The sequence below is a fragment of the Puma concolor genome, chromosome A2 (assembly GCF_028749965.1).
Source record: "Puma concolor isolate L17-30 chromosome A2, mPumCon1.1.hap2, whole genome shotgun sequence".
In the NCBI taxonomy this organism is placed as follows: domain Eukaryota; kingdom Metazoa; phylum Chordata; class Mammalia; order Carnivora; family Felidae; genus Puma; species Puma concolor.
This window is the reverse complement of record NC_141668.1, coordinates 17,308,113-17,331,666: the sequence shown is the minus strand read 5'-3', so window position 1 is coordinate 17,331,666 and position 23,554 is coordinate 17,308,113. Positions and strand designations below refer to the sequence as shown.

Sequence of the window (23,554 nt, the reverse complement as noted above, 5' to 3'; positions counted from 1 at the left end):
GTAGCAGTAGAGTCCAGAACAAGGAGATTCAGTGACCTAACACACGACCACAGACGCTCAGACTATAACGAGTTCTTTTCAATACAAGGGACCAATGATCCAAAATGATTGAACAACCGAAGCATCTTCACACGCGGACCTACAAAGAGAAATGGCATCAGCTGGATGCTCTCTTGTGGAACAAATCGGAAGATCTGCAGACGTGCCTCAGCAAACGCCAGTTAACATCTGTAGGTCTTATTCTTTCTAGTATGTTCCTCAGATATCCCTCAATTCACATGGCGCCCCTCACTGGGCATTTGGTCATCCTTATGTTAGAAAGAGTCAAACTTACCAGATAAGCCAGTGTCTCACAGTTTCTCCATTTCCACTTGCTGGTAGAGTGTTGTTAGAGGTTGCTTAAAGCCTTCCTGGTTAGTCTGCAACTCACTGCCACATTGGTCACCTCTTCCCATTCAGGGCTTCCTGGCCTCTCTGCAAGCCTAAAGGACACCCCAAGCTCACTGCAGCACTAGGAGTCATAATGGACAGAAATAGTGAACACTCTCAAGGAACAGTGTGACTTTGCTTACACCACACCGAGAATAGAGGCAGGCGATCCCCTACCACGCTAGATGATGAGCAATGAAATTCATTCCCTTTTGAGAAAAACAGCCTCTAATACTTAGGCTGATCTTCCTCATCAAAGATACACTGAAATTGCACTAAGAAGAGCAGACCCACCTTTGCCCTACTCTGTACTTGTTTTCAAATGCTGCTCACATCCTAATGGACGATAGTAAACCTGGCTACACCTTGATATGGCCTTGGTAATCAGGTAAGGACGATGTCAACGTAGATGGGAAGAAGCCAGGGGGATGATAATCTGTCCTTTGCAATAAAATTGGACTTTTAAATAGGAAGGGCCAAGCCTGAATTTTTTTCTGGTTCAAACAAGATACTTAACATCACACATTCTAGCTGGTGAATGGAAGGCAAGGGAGAAAACTAACCCAGGCAGCTCACTGGCATGTGTACAGCTAAGCCCTGGGCCCGGATCCTGCTGTGCTCCAGCCCGTGGAAGCGAGCTTCTCTGTCTCCTCCTTGATCCCCTTTCGTGATCCCCCCTGAGCGGGGAGGAGAAATGGATGGAAACGGTGGGTTAGAGATTTGCAACTTCAGGCAGGCGTTTGGTTCCAGCGACCAAATGGTCTACCTCGCGGTCCTGCACCCAGGATTGTTCAGGTTCTATTTGTGGTAAGAACTCTTCACTGGAAGAGCTGCTACTGTTTTTTTCTTCGAAAGCTTCTCGGAGGAGAACGAGGAGGGGGCAGGGTTGCTCCACAGTCAGAGCTGGACTGACTTCATGGCATTATTATACCAAGAGGCACCTAGAACCCAGGGGACTGGAAAAGCAAACAAATCCAGCCCAGAGAAACCCAACAAACTCCATCAGAGCCAGATGGGACCCTCCCATCTGTGGTTCCTCCACAGTGGAGGAAACTTCAAATGTATCTACAAGAATTTTCTGGGAAGCCTGAAGTTCCTCTCCGCAAGTGCAGGACTTCCGACCATCAGGTTTTGGACATTTTCCCTAAAGTTTCTGATCCAGTCCACTACCATTTCTTTTGTCTGTTGGTTCTGCTGCCTTTGAAGTTAACCGCTCTCATGTTAACCTCTTGCAAGAGAACATCCCCAGGGTGAGACGTTAGAAACCCAGAGTTAGACTGCTTTTAGGAAATGTGGATCTATTTTGAGAGAAATTGGTCAGAAATCCACCTCTCCCCACTTACTCCTGCCGAATTGCTTTTGATCTCTTTCTCCAAACCAAATTCATTTACGACAGCCTTGAAGTACATCTTCAAATCCCCAGATATCACATATCAGAGGGCAAGCTCTGTGATCCGGAGCTGTCAGAACTAAAGCCGCTATTTAAAAAAGGCTAAAAAATCATTTCAGACTCAAGTTGCTGGGAAGCCCAATACCAGCAAAGACAATCAAAGCACTTAACTACTTCGCGTCCTCTACAATCAGGAATGCGGTTGTCACACCCAAATTTGATCGGACTCACTTGAAACTAGAGTCAATTTGTACATCAGTTGTTCCCAATGACCACAGGGCAAATAAACAACTCCCCGTTGGGTGCCAGTGCATCAAAGAGCCATAGGCATCAAAAGGTTTACGCCTGCCATGTTGCCCACCTGCGGTGCCTTAGGCCCAGCCTCAGCCCCAGAACAGCCCAGAAGGTCCCCCAGCTTCCTGGGAGCTGCTCAAGGGGTTAGAGTGGACCCAGGTGGGATCAGGCAGCTGTGGTGTCCCTGCAGAGACTTTTGCCCCCGCCCCCTTCCCCAGGATATGGATCTGGAAGGGTCCTCAAGAATAAGACTGGAAGATACTGTTTACTCAGCTTGACCTTTCATTGGCACACAGTAAGTTCCACAGGATTACTTGTTCCAGGCTAAACGGCACATCCTTTGCTGGAACAAAGATTTTTTGTTTGCCTCAAGGGATTATGTTTGTTTGTTTTCAATTTTCTACTTCCAACTTTTTTATGAGAGTCTGTAATAGTAATTTACTCAGCTTTTATTATTTTGTTTACATTTCTTTAAATTTAAATTCTAGTTGGTACTAAGCTTTTTTTTTTTCAGGATTCAAATTTATCCAGGTCAAAACAAATAAATTGAATTTCCATCTTAATGGGCCCATTTAGTAAAAACAAATGCACAGTAATGCGCGTAAAGCTATCAAAGATGTAGCTCAAGGGGCACCTGGGTGGCTCAGTTGGTTGAGCAGATCTGACTTCCCCTCAGGGCATGATCTCATGGTTCATGGGTTTGAGCCCCACTTTGGGCTCTGTGCTGACAGCTCGGGAGCCTAAAGCCTGCCTCAGATTCTGTGTTTCCCTCTCTCTCTCTGCCCCTCCATGCTTGTGTTCTCTCTCTCTCAAAAATAAATATTAAAAAAAATTTTAACAAAAAATATGTAACGTGCATTATGTTGATTTAAAAGCAGGATATACAATTATTCATACAACTAATTTTAAAGTTACTTCAGTAAAACTGTACATGTATATCAGACTGTTAATAGCATCTATTTTGAGCAAGGCTATGAGTTTTTTTTAATAATTTTTAAAAACGTGATTGTCTTATACCATGAACACATATTTTTCTAGAATGAGAAAAAATGTTTTTTCAGGTAAATATTTCTGTTTTTCTAATAACAAATATAATATTGAAAAATGCTTTTCATTTTTTTTCCACAGAATTAGAATTAATCAACCTTTTCACACATTTGACATGTATTGAGCTGTATTTGAGATTCTGAATATTGCCAAGGCACTGAATTTAATAGTTGATGTACATTGTAAATAAGAGGATAGGAAGAAGGCCTTTTGTTTTCAAGTTAAAGGACCTAACCCTGTTAACATTGTCTAATAAACTGCCTGCTTTCCCTCCTAGAGCAGCTTCGGGCTTCCTCGGTTACACCCCTTGGACCATACCTAAAGAAATGTATCGCACACCCAAGGCAACTTTTCTTTTTTTTTTTGTAGAACGTATTTTTTGAAGGACAAAATGGGTCCTCGCAGACTATTCTCCAAAGCGGCTGGGTATTTCTTTTAAGCCAAAGATCCTACTCTGGCTTACCAGGGACACCCCCTAGGACCAGCTGGCAGATGCCCACTGGAGCCCCTCCGATGTTCTGACAATCAGAAACGAAGACCCCTATGTATCAAAACCTGGGGGATGATTTTCTGCTACTGGGAGCGATCGTCTCAGGGCGAGGTTTACAAAATGTTGTATTATCAGCAAATAAGGGAGGCCAGTACAAAAACACCTTTTCAAAATTTTGTATGGCCTCCCTCCGTATGTTTTTAGCTTGAGTGAAGAGTTTCTGTTGCCTAAGAATGTTAACCGACATATGAACATCCTCAGTGATTAAACCTGGCTCTGAGGCAAAAGTCTCTGGCTCCTTCTCTGGGCAGCCCAGGTTCTTCTTGGAAGTCACACACACGGCTGGCACCTGCTCAACTTCCATTCCAGCAGGGAAGGGATGGTCAAAGACAATGATACATGTTTGAAACCTAAGGCAGAGAATATTCTAGCACAAAGAAAACAAATTACATTATATCCTTTTCATATTAAGAATGAAGTTTCCTAAACACTTCTCACTAGCTTTTTCAGGCAAATTAAGAAGGCAACAGTTGGATCAATTCTCCCTTCTCCAGGGAAAGCACTGGGAATGAGGCCCTAGTATGCACCTGGCAGGGGGCCTCTGAATCCAACAGGTCTTTCCCTCGAGTAATTCAGATGGTGATTGAAAGTTTCTTTCATAAACAACCACACGGTACATATTTGGACATGAAGCATGGGCAGGAGCGAAAGGTGTGCACGTAGCAAGAAGGGTTATGGCCAATGACCCTCGACGTTTGTATTAAGCTCTGGATGTCACGATTGGGGAGTTCTGATCCCTCCCAAGTTTGTTGAACTTGCCTCTGATGGCTGGCCACTCCAAGTGAGGTCCCCAGCCCAGCGGCACCTCTATGGCTGGGGAGCTCCTGAGAAGGGCGGGCTCTGAGAGTCTCTGAGAAGCCTACCACATCCGAATCTGCATTTTTGCAAGATCTCCAGGTGACTGAAATGCACGTTCAAGCATGAGAAGCACTTGGTACCATGTAAACACGGTGTTGCTAGTCAACCGCAAAGACCGAAGTTTAGGGAAAATAACTGAAAAAGCCAGTATGTCTCCTTTACAACGTTTAGGAACAACTAGAACATTTAGCATAAGAATGCAAAACCATTTTAGGTTAGACTTTCTTAGGATTGTCTTCTTGTCTTTTTTTTTTTCTTTTAATAGGACTCCGATTCTCTTTTTTCACACCCTTCGCACATCTCTCCTCCCACTCACTTCATCGGGTCACACTTACCTTCGGGCACTTTAAGCAGTGTCTAGGTGTCCTCAGCAAACGACAATGACAAGCAGCAGAATTGGCGAAAGAGAAGTACAGAACTGGCTCCACTGATCTTATCACGAATAGCTCACATTTAGCGTCACAGTTTACAGTGTATAAACGTTGGAACGTCACAATTTACCTGTGTCCCCAACCTGTGAGGTCGGCAAAGCAGGTAATGTCGTCACCGACATCACTGCGATCTGACAGCTAAAAGAAATCCTGAGGTTCTAGGAGATTCGGTGACATATGCACCATCCTATACCCAACAACAAGCAAAACTGCAGTGAAACGATGTGGGCTTCTGCATCTTAACCTTGACTCCTTCCTCTGAGCTGACGTCTCCTTGGTGGCAGGAGGATTCAAAAAGGACGTGCTGATGGGCATCACCACCAGCGTCAGCAATGGGGTGGCCACACCTGGACTGGGGGCTGTATGCACAGTGTTCTCCTAGACACTACAAGAAAGGTCAAGGTCAACAGTCTGATCTGGAGACTCCAGGCCTTAAGCATGGCCACATGGTCTGCGTGTTGCTTCTCAGAGGAAAGAGGTTTGGTAGCTGCATTTACAGAGAATGATCAGGGAGCATGGACAGGAGAAACGTTTCAAGAAAGAGAGGGTCTCACCCAGGTCCCTGTCTGTATGTTTGAGAACCCTGCTGGGCACGAGAAATAAAAGCAGTGGGGGAGGGCAGGGTCATTGGTACTCCACCACCATAATGAACCCCTTCACCATCCTCATCAAACTCTCCCTAGCCGTCAGACTCTGGGTTCGGTCCGTCACACTCATTTTCTAGATTAATACTCATATCAGTCTTACAAGGTAAGCATTAGTGCTCACATTAAAAGGAGAGATAAGGCAATTGAAGAAAATCCATCGTATTTGCTGATGATCACATAGCTAGTAATAAGTGTCACTGTGGTTTCTACCTTCATTTTCTAGACCCTAGAGCTCAAATACTGGAGTGTTAGGGCTCACGTTTCTAATGCATCACCTGCATCCAGACAACCTGTCACATGCTCAGGTTCCTGGATTCTACCTCTCAGGTCAGAATCCATGGGGATGGGCCCCAGGCATCCGGGTGCTAAGACATGACTCTAGTTATTCTGGTCAACATTAAAGACAGGGAACCACTACCCTAGGTTACTGGGCCCCTTACTGTACCTACATGGGAGTTTGGGTTTGATATCAGAGGGACCTGGGACATAAAACTGATCAGCCAAAGGAAGAAATGGCATTATATTCTAGAGAAGAAAAAAAAAAATGCCCAAACTGGGAATTTTAAGACTTTGGTTTTTAATACTTGTATGGCATTTAATGGGGGTCACCTGGACCTCTCAAAGCTTAACTATATCAATTTAAAAAAAAAACTGCTCAGCCTAAGTAGAATTGTTACAAACATATGCAAAAATAAAAGTATAAAGTTCTGAATAGCAAATGTTTTAAGGCCACATCAAAGTTCTGATGAAAATAATACTTCAAGTGATCAGTCTTGTAGCTTTGAATTCTATGGTTAAAGAAGAGGTAAGCCGGACATCTCTATTACGGAGGTAGCTCTGAGTCAGATACCATGCGAGGTTTGGGCATAAAGTGGACGAGGAGAAGTAGGATTAGGAAGACACTCCAGAAAACTAGAAGGCTTATTTGACTTTTAGAATGAAGGAAGTAAAGAAATGAGAGATGGAGAGGCTTCTTGTAGCAGTTTGGGGCTGAGAATGCAGGCACTCGGCTTTAAATAGGAAATTGCTACCAGGTGATGTTTAGAGGGATCGCACATAGGGGACAGATCGTCGAGGTGACCGGAGCAGGAGAGGCACAGAGAATGGTATTCAGAGTCATTGTTCATTGCCTCACTCCTTTGCCAGACGGTATTGGTCATTTTCAATGGTCCTGTGCTAGATACTGTAGGGTTCTGGAGATGAATGAGAGTCCCAGCCTTCAAGGGTGCACGGTGTGGGTGGGGTGGCGCTGGTGGTAACGGTGAGTAATTATGACAGAGAAAGGAAGAGCTCTTTCAGGGCCAACCCTGCTGCGAAAGGCAAGTCACTGGAAGGGGTGATGAAGAGGTGGAAGATAGAGCAGGGGAAAAGCGAGCTCCACCTAGAGGGCAGATTTGCCTTCGAAACCTTCCCTGGGCGCCTTTGACATCCAAACTCAAAATTCCACAGCCTGAGTTAGAGGATTTGCTCTCTTCCTCCATGTGTGTATTTCCACTGAAGGACCGTCATCTCATGTCTGGTATAAGTTTTCCTAAGGAGAGTATCTAGGGTGATGCGTCAAATCTTTAATAGTATTTTTATTCTAAATAACTCAGACTGAATTCTAAGATGTCACTTTCAGTCACATCCTTTCTTCTCTATTTATCATGTGGCAAATGTGAAATGAAAACACAAAGGAATAGGGAGTTCAATTTCTCTTCCAGGATAAAGGACATTAAAGTAACCAAAAGACGGCGATGCTTTCGAAATAAATATTATCACCTTCTCCATTTAGCCTTTTGTGAGTTACACTTCCCTCTTAAGAAAATGGGTTTTTTGTTTTTTAAATCACTTTGTTGCTGGAACTGTCTAGGACAAAAATTTTGTATGTCCATATGTTACTCTAACTTGCGTTGTAGTAATTTGTGGTACATATCTTACTCTAACTTGTGTTGTGTCCTAATTCTAAGGATATTAACACATACACTGAGTAGCCCATAAGCTGTTCGAAGCTTACATAACTATATAACCCTGACATATAATAGGACCGTCAATATCTATGGAAGTCTGTTAGTGTTAAGAATAAAATAACAGTAAGTCCTTTACTTCAATCTCTTTCCCCAAGTAGGGTTGTGTTCAAAGCATCCCCTACAGTGTTCATTTAAAAAAAATTTTTTTTAAATGGGACACCAAAACTCAATAGAGAATGGAGAGATTTGAGAGTTTTCTCATGAAAACTGGAAGAGAAACTCAAAGGGTCATGATCAATACTGAAGCATTTGGAGGAAGGGGGGGGGGTTGGGAGGAACCTGAGTATTTCCAAAAGAATGTTCACATTTGGAAGCTGAGGGGCAAAGAAGTAAACAACACAAAACCAAACCTGAGAGGAGTGGCCAAGGAAGTTGGGGAAAAAATTAAGGTAATATGCCAAGGAGGTTCTGTAAAAGAGAATCATAAGGAGGCAGTGCGGGTAAGCAATGTTGCTGCAACGCTAAGGAAAAGCAAGAAATGTAAAAAGCCATTTGTTGGATGAAATGACCTGTGACTTGTAAAGTGTTTTTCTCAGAGATGTGGAGTTGGGGGGTGGCGGGCGGGGGGGGGGGGGGGGGTGGTGCATAATGGATTTTCATTGTTTGACATCTCTTTTAAGCGAATTTGTAATACAGGATTTCATCAATTACCATGATTTCCATACACAAAGTGTTTGGAATTGTAAAACTGTAAGCCCTAAAGAAAAGCAACTCTGGAGGGACGCCTGGGTGATTCAGCCAGTAGAGCCTCTGGCTTCAGCTCAGGTCACGATCTCAGGTTCGGTTTGTGCGTTCCTGCCCCACATCGGGGTTACCACGGTCAGTCTGCTAATGCAAAACCTGCTTCAGATCCTCTGTCTCCCTCTCTTTCTGACCCTCCCTGCTCATGCTCTCCCTCTCAAAAAATAAACATAAAAAAATAAAGAAAAAAAAAAAAGAACCTCTGCGTGGTGTTTATTTTATGTTGTCTAGCACGGTATTAGGCATCCAGCCTGTATAGAAAAACGTTGTTTATTACGGTTAAATTGACTCGCCAGAGGAGCGGGTCAACACTGCATGGCTGAGGCAGGACCCGGGCGGAGGGAGGCGAGGAATCGAGGAATCCTCGCTCCGCAGAAGTGGAGAAGCCGAGAGGAGAATGAAGCCAACACCTCTGCTAGTGAGCAGTGACGAAAGCACACGCGGATCCCAGCCAGGGTCTTAGTCAAAACGGAAAGCGCCCAGAAGTGCCCAGAGAGCACACTGGCCCCGAGAACAATGTTGAGGGAACCAGATCAGAAAACCGTAAACATTTCCTCCAGCGACGCCCAGCTTTTCCATGCATCCCTAGATACGGGCCCCCCTTCCGGATCCACAGGTACACGAATGGGTATATGCCACCGCAGACACGGCCGAGGAACTGAGCAAGACATAGTGGGGCTTGTTGCATGGGAAGGAGGACAACAGGATCAGTGAAAAGGAGAAGTGAGAGCCAGAGGGGGGCGGGAAGGGGAAGGGCTAAAGTTGGAAGCCGTGGAAGCAACAGGTTAGGAATACAGCATTCTGTTCGTCTCCTAAGTAACATTTCGGTTTGTGATAAACACAGTTCTTAGAATTGAGAGCACAGTGTCAGTTACTAGGACTCACTTTTTTTAAGATTAATACACGATTTTTTTTTTTTTTTTTTTTTTTTTACTAAAGTATGAAGTTTAGGAATCTAAGAATTCTGCTTTCAGGAAACACATTAGGAGGCTTTTTTTTTTTTTTTTTTTTTTGAGATGTCACTTTACCTAAACCCACCGTGAAGAAATGGCTAATAAATCCCAGTAGAAGAAATTACATTTTATTTCTCAAAATATCTCAGGCATGAACTCTTCCCTGTATTCCTTGCCTACCCTTAAGAATGAGACTCGCGGGGGTGCCCGCGTGGCTTAGTAGGTTAAGCGTCTGACCGCTTCAGCTCAGGTCTCATGTTGGTGAGTTCAAGCCCCACATTGGACTCTGCTGTTAGCGTGGAGCCCACTTCGGATCCTCTGTCTCCCTCTCTCTGCCCTCCCTCACTCATGATCTCTCTCTCTCAAAAAAAAAAAAAAAAAAAAAAACCAAGAAGAATGGGATCTGTGGTAAATGTGAGCTACATAATCGAATCCACATGTTACCATAAATATATATAATGCCCTCTGATAATGTTACATTATAGCTACTCTTTTAAACCACAGGAATTTTAACTTTTTTTTTTTAACCAAATACTAAAAACTGAAACAAAAGGCTTGTTATATTTGACATTCTAGAAAGATCGTATGACACTGCAAAAACTATGCCACATACAAGAATGGCATGAGGTGCATGGAAACATGGCTCGAAGGATGGAAACTTGAAGTGGCCATGAACATCAAGAATGAAAAACAACTTTCCAAAGTAAGGCTGTGGTCCAAATTCTGCTCAGGCTAGTTGACTCTGGAGAGAAAAAAGCCAGCAAAGCTCCCAAAGAGACGATCCATATCTGCAGATTATTTCACCTCAGGGCAATGGCATGGCCTTGTGCCAAGAGAACACAAAAGTTCTTCTGATGATTCACTAGAAGTGTAGTCAAAGGAGAAAATATTCCTTAACTTTTTAGAGAAGCCTCGTTCAGCCTTCCAGCAATGGAACAGCATCATTGGAGAGCCTGGACTCCGCCGAGGCTCCAGAAAAAGCTATGAGCTGTGCTCAGGTGTAGACCAAGCTTGCTCTCTGGGCCCCTTGGGTGCTCTCAATTTGGACATTACCTTCAGGAGAGAAGTCAAGGACATCTCCCCTTACCCCTAGGCCACCGTATTAAATGCATGAGCGTCTGGAGAACCTGAATTCTGACTTCTGGACCTCAATCAGCCGTTAGCTTACCACACATGCCATGGTGATCAGGTCAATTAAACTCAGTCTCCTGAGAAAATTTTCAAGAGTAACAAAAAAAAAACAAAAACAAAACCACACGTCAAACAGAACTGGGATCAGAATCCATGTGAGAAGTCACTTAAATGAGAAAGCAAGGGTATCTTCAAAGGAAAAGAAAAACATTTAAACTTAAACTATTTCATTTCTAAGACTGATCTTCGTGATGAGAGCGATTACACTATTTGGGGACCTTATTTCGCTCAGGTTATTTCCAATGATCAAGGTTCATGAAAATCCAAACAAAGCCATTGGCTTTACTAGAGTGAGAAAAAAATGCATTTAAAAAAAAGAAAAGTATGGGGGCACCTGGGGGGGGTTCATTTGGTTGCCCTTGTGCCTCAGACTTCAGCTCAGGTCATGATCTCACGGTTCCTGAGTTTGAGCCCCACAGGGGGCTCACTGCTGTCAGCCTGTCTGCACAGAGCCCGCTTCCGATCCTCTGTGACCTCTCTGCCTCTCCCCCACTTGCGTGCTCCAAAAAAAAAAAAAAAAAAAGTATCCTGCTGTATGTAAAGACCAAATAAGGTATGTGGAAGTTGTCAACAAATTTGTAAATTTATTACTCCAAATATCATGGAAAGAGGTCTAGGGACCCACAGAACCATGTATTATTATGTGATATAGATGTTATACTCTACATACCATTAAATCATGCTCATTCGCTATAATACCTCATTTAAATGTCAGGTAATACGAGTTATACGGTAACGGGATGTTGACTGGTCATTAACACAGCTCTGGCTTCGTAAATGCAAGGCGCTGGTCTCCACAAGTGACCAGCTGAAACAGAGCACCTTATAGCCCCCTACGGCTTCGGGGGAGGGTGTTCCTCATAGATTTCACTGATGACACGAAACCTGTCCTAAAGGCGGTGCGGAAACAGTAGGGGAAGAAAGCTGGCCTTCCGAAGATGTAAGGTACAGTTAGAGAACTCAGAGCGCGGAAGTTGCTTAGAGCACAGAATCACGGTGGCTATTAAAATATTTAGTAAGACGTTAAAATAAAAGGGTGGTTTTTAAGATAAAATAAGAGAAAAAAATCTCATCCTCTAGTTTCAACCAGAGAGTACAGCATTGCCGTTCTAAGGTAGCTTGTATCACAAAAAGGGGGAAAAAGCGGACATCCCCTCTTATTTCCTTTAAACTTCACGGGACTGCAAGTGTTTTTTAAGGCTTTGGGCTTTAAAGTGTATAGTTCACTTACAAACATACACAAGGGCGATGGAAAATACGTGCTTTATTTTCTGTGTTGGGAGACCCTTCTTTTGTTTCCCTACCCATACCTCGTAATATCTCCACGTATCAATTAGGCTAAGCGGGCTCTGCTGTTGCATCAACTCCACGCTGGCCTGGGATCAAGACGGTGCTTCATGATGTTATTAGTTGGAAAGCTTTTCTCCACAGTTGCCGAATCTCCTCCCAGGCCAGTCACGCCACCACACGCACACCACCTTTCTCAAGCTGCTAAAGCAAAATGCCTACCAGGATGAAGGATGCTAAACGGGAAACTCTGATAACCAGCCCACTGTCCGTTCGTCTGTCTCCCGCCACCTCTCCCCACCCCCTGCCACCGCTATGCTTCCAGCCTATCCCCAAACTTACAAAGTAGCTGTTAGCAGAGAAAGGAGTTCACAGCAAAATGTGTATAGAGGTGTGTGTTCTGTGTGTGTGTGTGTGTGTGTGTGTTTCGTTGAGGAGAAAGGTGTGTGTGTGTGTGTGTTCAAGAGAGCAAGTTTTACGTTTCGTATGGTAAGTGGGGAGGGAAGGAGAGGAATCCATTTCTTGCTTTCAAAACGTTAATTAGAAAACATCAACTCGAAAAGTAAGGATCCGGGAAATTTCGTAAAATAAAATACACCCTAGCTTTACAGGAGTGAACCACCAAGTTCAAGTGCCTGTGAACAAGGCAGTTATTATTAAAGTCAGCATTCAACGGAGAGCCGGGTCTAAGGTGTGCCTTTTAAACTTTGGACTTGACCATTTCTAGGGCCGGTCCTGGGCGGGCGGGGCGCGCGGGCAGGACAAGGAACGTCGCTGCTCGGGGAGAGATTCTGAAGGTCCCCCGGGCTGGGAGCAGCAGCCCCGCCCGGACCCACAAGAGCCAGCGGAGAACCCGCAGCTGGCAAGCCCTGGTGCCAGCGGAGAAAGGCCGGGAAAACGAGCCCGGCTTGCTCGGGCGCCTCCCTTCCTCTCACTTCTCTCGCAGCCACGGACACACCTCCCAAGGCAGGTTTCAGGAACGCGAAGCCCCGGCACGGTCCCCAGCTGGAAGCGGGCACACTGTCCGGACGCACGCACCCCACGGCCAAAGCCGCTCTCCTCCGACTCACCCACGGCCCCCGGACTCCCAGACCCGGCTCCCCCCGGATGCGCCCCAGCTGGCGTCTCCGGAGCAAATCCGTTTTGGAGGCAGCCCCCCCTCCCCCAGCCAAGACGCCGGGCAGCCTCTCCCCGCTCCCCGCGCCGGCGACGGTCAAGGCGCGCGGCCCGGGGCTGCCGCGGAGAACCGCGCGGCTCCCCACTTACTTGGAGTTGCGAACGCCGCACGCGCCCGGGGCTGCCTTTGTTGAACGGGGCGAGGCTGTGCGCTCGGTCCGGTGCCGGTGGCCGCTGCCCGCGCGCGGCTGCTGCGTGCGCCCTCCCTCCCGGACGGTGACGCCCCCGGGGGTCCCGCTTCCCTGTCCCCGCTTCGGCGGGTCCTCCGCTCTGCGGCTCCCTCGGCGGGGTTTGGGACCGGCGGGCGGGGAAGCCGGTCCTGCCTCTGCCTGCGCTGCGCCCTGCCGGGGAGGGAACGGAAGGCAAATGGAGAAGGGGAGGGATGAGCGGAGCGGGCAGGGCGAGGACGCAGGCTGGGCGAGGGAGGGAGCGCGCCTTTCCCTCGCGAGCTGATTGGGAAGCTCATTAAAGGCAGGAGTCTCCGGGGCCGCGCTCTCCCCGGCACGGGTTGGAGCCGGGAGATGAAACGGTGTTTTGTTTTTAGCAGGTGTTTTGTTTTTGTTTTAGCACGACCTCTCTTTTCCAAACTTTATGCCTGACCTGTGTTTTCGGTGGGGGCACACCCCATAGCAAGGGCCGCTTCGATGGACAGCTGATAGCATATGAGGATACCATTTTGGCCCCAGGCTTTTTGTTTGTTTTGCTTTTTAATGATATTCGGGATGAAAAAGCCCAATCTTCAAAAGGACACTCTCATTCCTCCCCACGCTCAAAACCCCTCCCCTGCACCCAACTCCGGTTTCTTCAGCTGTCAGTCCTGTCCCACCTGCGCGTCACAAATGTGAGCAGTCCTTTCTTGCGCTTGTCATAAAGAGTGACAGATGTCTGAAGGTTCCCAATTAAATTTCACTTTCCTTTAGGGGGCTTTTCCTTTTTGGGCTCCCTTGGTGCCTTTAGTGACCTATTTAGTGACATGTCTTTGACACCCAAGAGTTTTGGGGGCTTAAGGTAGCTCAAACTCTGGGCTTTGTAAAACTCAGAGGCTGCGCTGGGTGGCTTTCTAGATTTCCATAAAGTTTCATTGAGAAACGGTGCTAAGGTAATAAACGGTGCTAAACACATAGATGGATATTTTTGATACAGATGTGACAGAAGTATTGCATTACTAATTCGAAGTGTAAAACAAATTTCCCCCAACATTTCAAGAAGGAAATTTTGAGATTTTCTGGTACTCATCGGTTCTTGCCTCCCGTTACTTCCTTGAAGCTCATCGTTTGATGGCATCCTCCCCGAATGGTGGCAAAATATACTTCCATCTTCCCCAGTTCCCAGGTTGCATCCCTTCAATCTGATAAATATCTACTAAGCGACTCGTATATCTCTTAATGTGGACATTTGCTTAGAACCATACCAAACCCCTAAATTAGAAGCATTGTTTTGTGGCAAGTAGTTCTTAGAAACTTTGGGCTCTTACGTTGACTGCTACCTGGACAGACGTCCCATGAAGGCGCCGGCTAGGGACAAAGAGGTATCTCTACAAGTAGACCTTTTAATCAGTTTTTTTTTTTTTTTCCAAAAGGGGAGGCATCAGAGATTCACATGTAAGCCTCCTGTTTATCCCCGTAACCAAACTCTTCATACACAGGCCATGCACCATCCTAAAGCAAAATAAATTAATAAGGAGCTGTCTTCCCTCCACACGCAGATTTCATGTTGCCCCTCTGCCTTTTAGGATTCCCTTTTCCCAATGATGTAGCAGTGTTGGTTTTAGTGTGGTTTCACCTGCGTGAACCGCGAAGGAATGCCCATTGTTATTTATTAGGTTTATTTTTGCCAAGGCTCTTTTCTGAAAGAGACTTCTCCACATTCGCTGTCACTCCAGCAGGTAGAGTTTCTGGGCCTTTAAACAAGGGGTCATCCCTCTTCCATTTCTTCCTAAACTTCATCTAAACATTTGCAAATGTAACATGTTGCTGCCAGTTAGGACAGTGCTTCTCTGCAGGGTTGTTACAGTGAACATGGCATGCCCACGATTTGGATACAATTACATGAATTGAATCCAAAATACGACCCTTTATTCAGCTAGGAATATATGAAGATCATTTACATCAGTGGTTCTCAACCAGGAACAGTGTTGCCCTCCAGGTGACATCTGACAATGTCTGGAGACATTCTTGGTTGTCACAGCTTGGGAGGGGGGTAGCAACAGGTGTCTAGGAGGCAGAGGCCATTACCTTGTGGTGCACAGAACAGCCCCCACGGCAGAGAATTATTTGTCCCACGATGTTAATAACGCCGAGATTAAAAAACCCTAACTAGAGGCGCCTGGGTGGCGCAGTCGGTTAAGCGTCCGACTTCAGCCAGGTCACGATCTCGCGGTCCATGAGTTCGAGCCCCGCGTCAGGCTCTGGGCTGATGGCTCAGAGCCTGGAGCCTGTTTCCGATTCTGTGTCTCCCTCTCTCTCTGCCCCTCCCCTGTTCATGCTCTGTCTCTCTCTGTCCCAAAAATAAATAAACGTTGAAAAAAAAAATAAAAAAAAAGAAACCCTAACTAAATTACTAACCATCATATTTTGTTTCATATAATGGAATATTATATGAAGTTCAAGGAGAAGATATTTTCCAAACTTTATGCCTGACCTGTGTTTTAGGTGGGTGCACACCCCATAGCAAGGACCGCTTCAATGGACAGCTGATAGCATATGAGGATACCATTTTGGTATCCAAAGTTCAAGGACAAGATATTTTCAAGTGCTCTCTCAAGCAGTCACTCCACATCCAACCTACAGCATCAATTGGGTCTGCTTATTCAAGATTTCAAGTCATTCCATTCATTTCGTCAACATTCTTTGAAGACTCAAGGGTTGTTTTGGGTTTTTTTTTCAGTTTTTTTTTAAATGTTTATATATTTTTGAGAGAGAGACAGAGTACGAGCAGGGGAGGGGCAGAGAGAGAGAGGGAGACACAGAATCCGTAGCAGGCTCCGGGCTCTGAGCTGTCAACACAGAGCCCGATGCCGGGCTCACACCCACAAACTGTGAGACCATGACCCGAGCTGAAGTTGGATGCTCAACCGACTGAGCCACCCAGGTGCCCCTTGAAGACTTAAGTGTTTGAGTGAACAGAGCTATGAACAAGAACAGATAAACATTCCTACTATGCTTTAGTTTACATTTTTGTTTACAGAAACACACTTGGTTAATTAATTACATTTTAAAAAGATGTGAGAAGTGCCGTGGAAAAAAAAATAAGACAATGAAGGAAGATAAAATTGCCAATTTGGGAGAGGAAAGGCTCCCTGGGGTGAAACCTGAGCGAAGACTTAAAAGAACTCAGGGAGTTGGCCAAGAATCACCAGGCAAAGGGATCGGTCAGTGCAAAGGCCCTGGGGTCTGCCCTTGCCCTGTGAGTTAGAGGACCAAGAAGGAGGCCACTGTGGAAGGAACCTGGTGGGTGGAGATAGGCATCCAGGCCAGGCAAGTAATGGGTCAGATCATGCGCGACCTTGGTCTAACGTAAGAAATTCTACTTTTGCCCTCAGTGAGGTGGGAAGCCATTGAGAGTGACAAAATCTGATTGATTTACGATGGTCCGTGGTGAAAAGACCACAGGTGGGTAAGGAAGAAAGCAGAAACCCCAGAGAGGAGGCTACTGCGGTAATCCACTGTCCGAACTTCTCCATGTCTCTTGTGGGGAATGGCTAATGGCTGACACCCACTTCCTCTGCCCCCAGAAGCTCCCCAGTGCGTCTTGGTAAGGCCCGCCCCTCCCTGCTCCCTGCCGGTGCCCAGCCCTTCCAGGTGTAGTTACTGAGCCCCCGCACGAATGCTACACGATTAGCCAATGCAAGACAATCGAAAGCCATAGAAATTATAACATATCCTTAAGGGTGTTTTGGAAAACGAGGCCACTGATTTTGCGGTGACGAATACAAGAAGTGTGATCAGCACGGAGTGAAAAAATGTGAAGGGACCTGATGAAAACTTTGTCAGAGTGTCTCTTGGATTTTGCCTGTCTGGCAGGATGTTTAGGCTGTTGATCACCATTCCGGGTGCTGCAAGATCCCTACAAGGCAAAAGCAGAATCCAGCAGGCTCACACAGCACGACAGAAGGCCCATTAACACACTTCTCTTCCCGTCTCTGAACTATTCCAAAGGTAATTTGTAAAACAACTTTATTTTTTCTTAATCGCCGTAACTAGATTCCAACTTCTCTATTTGATAATTTTTGTAAGGATTATGCTATTTTGTTTTTCAGAAAACTCAGCTAAAAATGGCTTAAATATTTTGGGACTTTGCCTCAAACGAGACAGGTTGGTAAAAATCAGGGTTTCAAAGCCTTCAAGGACCAGGTGTTTCCATGTTTTGACTCCGCAGTGGGTTCAATTCGGTTCAATTCGTGAACCAAGGCTTTTCAGTAGGGTTTCAAGGAGCTTCAGGCGTATCTGGCTTAAAGTAAAGAAGGCCCAGACCCCAGGGGACCCCAGTCACGTGGCCACACAGCTCACACCAGCAAAAGGAAGGGATAGAACGGATTTGGGAAGCAACCCACCATCCCTGTAAATTTTATGAATTCTCCCTTGATCAATCAGGCTGTTCTGAATCTAAGTGTTGTGAATGTAAGCCCCTCAATCTCACCCTTCTCATCAAGAGCTGCTAAAATATCAAGGTTCTAAAGTGACAAAGCTCAGGAGCTGGCCTTGGGCCTCATTCACACTCCCCCAGAAAATCAAGCCTGGAACACCCAAAAGAGTTCGAGCACCCATTACAAGAAAATAAAATCTACCCACCTATCTCCCTCAGGGACATAAATGCAGAAGCCCTTAACCCATATCATCAAATCAATGCCTGTAATGTGTAAAAAAAAAAAAAAAAAAAAAATAGAAGAGTGTAGGTCAGATTGGATGTTTGTACCTGGAACACAAGTTTGGTTTTACACGTGAAAATCAAACGACATAATTCACTATATTAACAGAATAATTAGAGGAGCAAAAGGAACACATTTACCTAGACAGGGAAAAGCACTAGAAAGAACTCAACACCCATTCGTGATAAAAATTCTCAGCAACTTAAGAATATAACTGAACATCTTTGTTCTGGTAAGGCACATCTGCAGAAAACCCCTAGCTAATGTGACACTTTCTCGCGAAAGTGAGTGCTTTCCATCAAAGACTCAGAACAGGGCAAAAATTACCATTCCTACCACTGTTATGTGATGTTGTGCTGGAGATATTAGCCAGTAAAATGAGGCCAGAAAAAAAGAAGTAAAAATAATGGAAGGAGGTGTATATATATATCATATATATATCATATATAGAGAGAGAATTGTCAGTAATTCATAGAAAAGCATCTAGAACTATTAAGTGCCCTTACCTAGATACAAGTTCAAATTATAAAGGTCAATTTTATTTCTATATTCTAGCAATTAATCAGTGGAAAAATAAATATTAACACATGTATCTCAAAAGCATAAACTACTAGTGAGATAAATTTCACAAAACATGTCCAAGGCTTAGACACTGAAAAACAAACATTTCTGATGGAAATTATAGAACACAGAAATAAATGGGAGAGATTCATTGTGTTCATCAATCTGAAACTTAAAAACTGTTAGGATGTAAATTCTCTCCATCTTTATCTACAGATTCGGTGTAAGCCAAACCGAATCCCAACAGATTTTCCAATTGATGTTGACAGACTGGTAACAGCATCTCGATGGCCGTGCAAAGGATCTCAAGTAGGCAAACCATTTAAAAAAATTTTTTTTCTTAAGTTTATTTACTTTTGAGACAGAGAGAAACAGAGCATGAACGGGGGAGGGTCAGAGAGAGAGGGAGACACAGAATCTGAAACAGGCTCCAGGCTCTGAGCTGTCAGCACAGAGCCCGACGCGGGGCTCGAACTCATGGACCGTGAGATCGTGACCTGAGCTGAAGTCGGACGCTTAACCGACTGAGCCACCCAGGCGCCCCGGCAAACCATTTTTTAAATAAAGAACAAAGATGGAGGACTCACACTGCTTGATATCGAGTCCCAGAAAAAGGCTAAAATAATCAAGATTATTGTGCAATCCTGGCGTAAAGACAGACTTCTAGATCAATGGAGAACAAAACTGTCAACTTACAAATAGACTCGAACATATTTCACGGGGAAAGGATCGTCATTCCAACAAACGGTCCCAAAAGAACTGAATATTCATGTGGAAAAAATAAATGTCTACACTCCAGAGGGGAAAAAAAAAAAAAACTCAAGATGGATTGTGGACCCAAAGGAAAAGCAAATGCTGTACAATTTTTGGAGAAAATAATAGGAGAACATCTTTGTTAACTTGGGTAGGAAAAGGTTTCTTAGAAAAAATATAAAAAGCACAAAGTGTTATTAAAATGCCGACGACTTTCATAAAAATTAAAAGTCTATTCTTTGAAAGTTACCACTGCAAATAATACTAAGGCAATCCTGAGAATGCAGATATTCTCAAACACATATCTGACAAAGATTGTGATCCAGGATATTAAAGATTTCATGTAACTAAATAATCAGAAGTCAGTGCAATTTTTAAAAATGGTCAAGGGGCACCTGGGTGACTCAGCCAGTTAAGCCTTTGACTTCAGCTCAGATTATGATCTTATGGCTCATGAGTTCAAGCTCTGCATGGGGCTCTGTGCTGACAGCTCAGAGCCTGGAGCCTGCTTCGGATTCTGTGTCTCCCTCTCTCTCTGCCCCTCCCCTGCCCGTACTCTGTCTCTCTCTCCCTCAAAGATAAACATTTAAAAAATAAAAATAAATAAATAAAAAATGGTCAAATCATCTCCACAGACACTTCACAAAAAAACAAAAAAATACATAAGTCCCAATCAGCATCTGAAAAAATTCTTCACATCATTTTCCTTGTCAAGGAAATTCAAACTAAAACCCAGTGAGATACCACCGCATACCTACTGAAAGAGCTAAAATTAAAAAGACTGACAATCCTGGCAAGCCTGGGTGGCTCAGTCGGTTAAGTGTCTGACTCTTGATATCGGCTCAGGTCATGATCTCACCATTCACGAGTTTGAGCCCTGTGTCAGACTCCACACTGGGCATGGAACCTGCTTGAAACTCTCTCTCTCTCTCTCTCTCTCTCTCTCTCTCTCTCTCTGCCCTTCCCTCACTCATGCTCTTTCTCTCTCTCTCTCCTTAATAATAATAATAATAATAATAGACTGACAATCCCAAGTATCGGTGGGAGTATAATATAAAACGGTACAACCACTTTGGAAAATAGTTTAGCAGCTGCTCATAACTCAACCTACATCTACCACCTATCCAGGCTTCTCCCTGTTGGGGTATGTACTCAAGTTGAATGCAGATACGTGTCCCACACACTTTTGTGCACCTAAATGTCCACATAGCGTCCTTATCTAGAATAGCCCCAAACTGGAAATCCGTCAACTGATGAATGTGTTGAGAAACTCTGAGAGATCCCATTCACTGAGACATTATTCAGAAATAAAAGAATAAATGTCGAAACCTGCAACAACATAGACTAACTGCAAAGACATTACACTGAGCCAAACAAACAGACACTTATGAGCACATGCTGGGTGATTCCATTATATGACATTATAGAAAAAGAATCTACATTGACAAAAAAGTTGAGGTTGGAGAGCTGGGTAGAACCACGAGATATTCTACTGACATGGTGATTACACAGAAATATACATTTGTCAAGAATCATCAAACTGTACGCCTTACATGGGTATTTTTTATTGTATATGACTAAAATCATTGGATGTACCTCAATAGAGTTTATTTATAAAATAAAGAGATAGCGTGGCATAGTGTTTAACCGCATTGGCTCCAGTCCGATTGCCTGTTTTCAAAGCTTAGCTCTTTCACTTACTGGCTGTGTGACCTTTGGTGAGTTACTTGACCACTCTGGGCCTCGGTTTACCATTTGTGAAGTGAGGATAATAACAGTGCCCACCTTGCAAGTTTGCTAAGAAACTTTAAGATTTTAACATGCTCAGAACATTACTCGCTAATTAATAAACACCATACAATCATTTGTTACATTAACAAAGCATCTTTAAAATCACCACACTGGGGCGCCTGGGTGGCGCAGTCGGTTAAGCGTCCGACTTCAGCCAGGTCACGATCTCACGGTCTGTGAGTTCGAGCCCCGCGTCGGGCTCTGGGCTGATGGCTCGGAGCCTGGAGCCTGTTTCGGATTCTGTGTCTCCCTCTCTCTCTGCCCCTCCCCTGCTCATGCTCTGTCTCTCTCTGTCCCAAAAATAAATAAACGTTGAAAAAAAAAATTTAAAAAAAAAAAAAAAAAAAAAAATCACCACACTAAATTCTGGGCCAGACAGTGCATTAAATTAGGAATCGACGCATATAAAAACAAGCTGTATCTTAAGACTTTCAAAAGTAAACTCCTTTATTTTTTTTTTATTTTTTTTTTTATTTTTAAAAGTTTTTATTTGCTTAATTTTGAGGGAAAGAGAGAGGGAGGGAGGGAGGGAGGGGCAGACAGAGAAGGAGAGAATCCCAAGCAGGCTCCACATAGTCAGTGCAGAGCCTGATGCGGGGCTTGATCCCAGGAACCGTGAGATCATGACCAGAGCCAAAATCAAGAGTCGGACGCTTAACCACCTGAGCCACCCAGACGCCCCATTAGCTCCTTTATTTTAAGAAAACCATCTTTCTTTGCCTATTTCCTAAGGTAGATGGCTAACTGCTGTTGTTAATAGACATTCAGTGGATAGTTAACCGGAAGGATGTCTGCGGTGTGTAGATGGCCAACCAGCCCACCCCCGGAGATCCCACTTCCGGGAGGCATTGGCGGCATTGGTGGTGTGGGATATAAAAAGGCAGTGCCGCACTGAAGGCGTGCCTCCTGTCGCCAAAGAGATGAAGCGTACAGCATGACTGATAAAAACATCGGAGTTTACGGTAAAAGGTGGTTTCCTCGGCTCAGAGGGAAAAGGATCCACATCAAAGGTTACGAAAGAACACTTAATAGAAATGGAAGGATTTATACTGGGTTTTGAAGGATGGTTTTGAAAGAGAGTGATGGGTAGTGTCAGAGATGGCAGTGATTCCAGCGGGTGGAGCCCACAAAGTCCAGCAAGAACACTGGGGATAGTTCATGGACACCTTTGGCTGAAGCGAAGGTAGGGGAGCCACCCGAAGCTGCAGTGAGGCTCACGTGTGGCAGATCTGGAATGAGCGTTTGTTGTAGACACAGCAGAGACACAGGGGCCTCTAAAACAGACGGACACGGTGACACGGTAATCCTTAGGAAGACTGATGTGTAAAGCATGGAGGCCGCCTAAATGAAGGAAAAATCTATTAAGAACACGTCATCTCGTCAATCTCTCATCCAAGAACCGAGACTTACGGAATCGTGTAAAATTTATTTGAAGGGCATCATCTAAAATTTGGCCTTTGATAATGCACTTCCTTTCTTCTGGTCTCCAATGAATTCTTTCTAGTGTAGCCAGGGAGCTGTCCTCAGTGACCCCTGCGTACAACGTTCCACTTCGTGCCTCATTGGTTCTTGCTATTTTCTGCACCGATAAGGTCTTCCCAGCTCTGCATTTACCTATACCCTACCCTTCTGTCAAGTTCCTCCTACGCCATGAAGCTTTTCCAGAATTACACAGCCACACTGAGCTGCCCCATCACCATCTCTCTCAGGGGTCATAGTCCCTTTATCAAAACAACAATAACAACAACAACAGCAAAACCAGCTAGTTGTCATTTGTAAGGAATGCGGACGCAAGAGTATGGGGTTGAAAAGTACAGAGTGAGACTCCCTTCATCTGCTGCTGGTTAGTTTCTGACTTTGGATAAATCACTAATGGCTTTTGACCTTGATTTTCTTTAAAATATAATAGGACCAGGAATCTTTAAGATTCCTGCTACTGTGAGTATGGGGTTAGACATTTTATTGTAATTTTAGGAATTTGAAAGCCCTAACTCACTGGAACAAGATCCATCTTTCTTTCATTTAAAAAAAAAAGTTTATTTATTTTTGAGAGAGAGAGAAAGGGGAAGGGGGGAGAGGCAGAGAGAGAGAGGGAGGCAGAGACTCTGAAGCAGGTTTCAGGCTCTGAGCTGTCTGCACAGACCTGGGGCTCGAACTCACGAACCCGTGGGATGCTTAACTGACTGAGCCATGCATCCTTTCTCCCCTCCAACTTTCTTTTCATTTCAGCCCTTAAGTATTGCCATCCTCAAGTGCCATGCAACCCTACCCCGCTTCGAATAATGTAAGTTTTATGAAACCTTCCACATATATTTTCTCATTTGATACACATCAGGAACCCTGTAAGAATGAATGTCATTATTACTACTTTATAGCTGGGAGGGGGACAGAAGTTTAATAGGCTAATAAGGAGAGAGGAGGGTGACAGCTTTTCACAGAGGCGTTTATATGCCCTCTCTCCCCACCCTTCACTCACTCCCTCTGCCACTCAGCCGGTTCCAGAAAATATACATATTTTATATCTGAGATTAATTTCTCACTAATGACAGTTCTGTAATATAATGAAAAGGAGCTTAGCC

The 23,554-nt window shown here is 44.6% G+C and overlaps 1 protein-coding gene across 2 annotated transcripts in view; it reads right to left on the bottom strand.

Annotated features, from left to right (window-relative positions):
- Positions 1-23,554, bottom strand: part of PTN (pleiotrophin) — a 131,010-nt gene that overhangs the window by 87,294 nt on the left and 20,162 nt on the right. The window contains exon 1 of one of the 2 annotated variants that reach the window (XM_086689258.1): positions 13,094-13,377. The exons of the other annotated variant lie outside the window; for it this stretch is intronic. The gene's annotated coding sequence lies outside the window, so the exon portion shown is untranslated. Of the gene's footprint in view, positions 1-13,093; positions 13,378-23,554 lie in introns of those variants that run through there. 2 annotated transcript variants of the gene reach the window in all.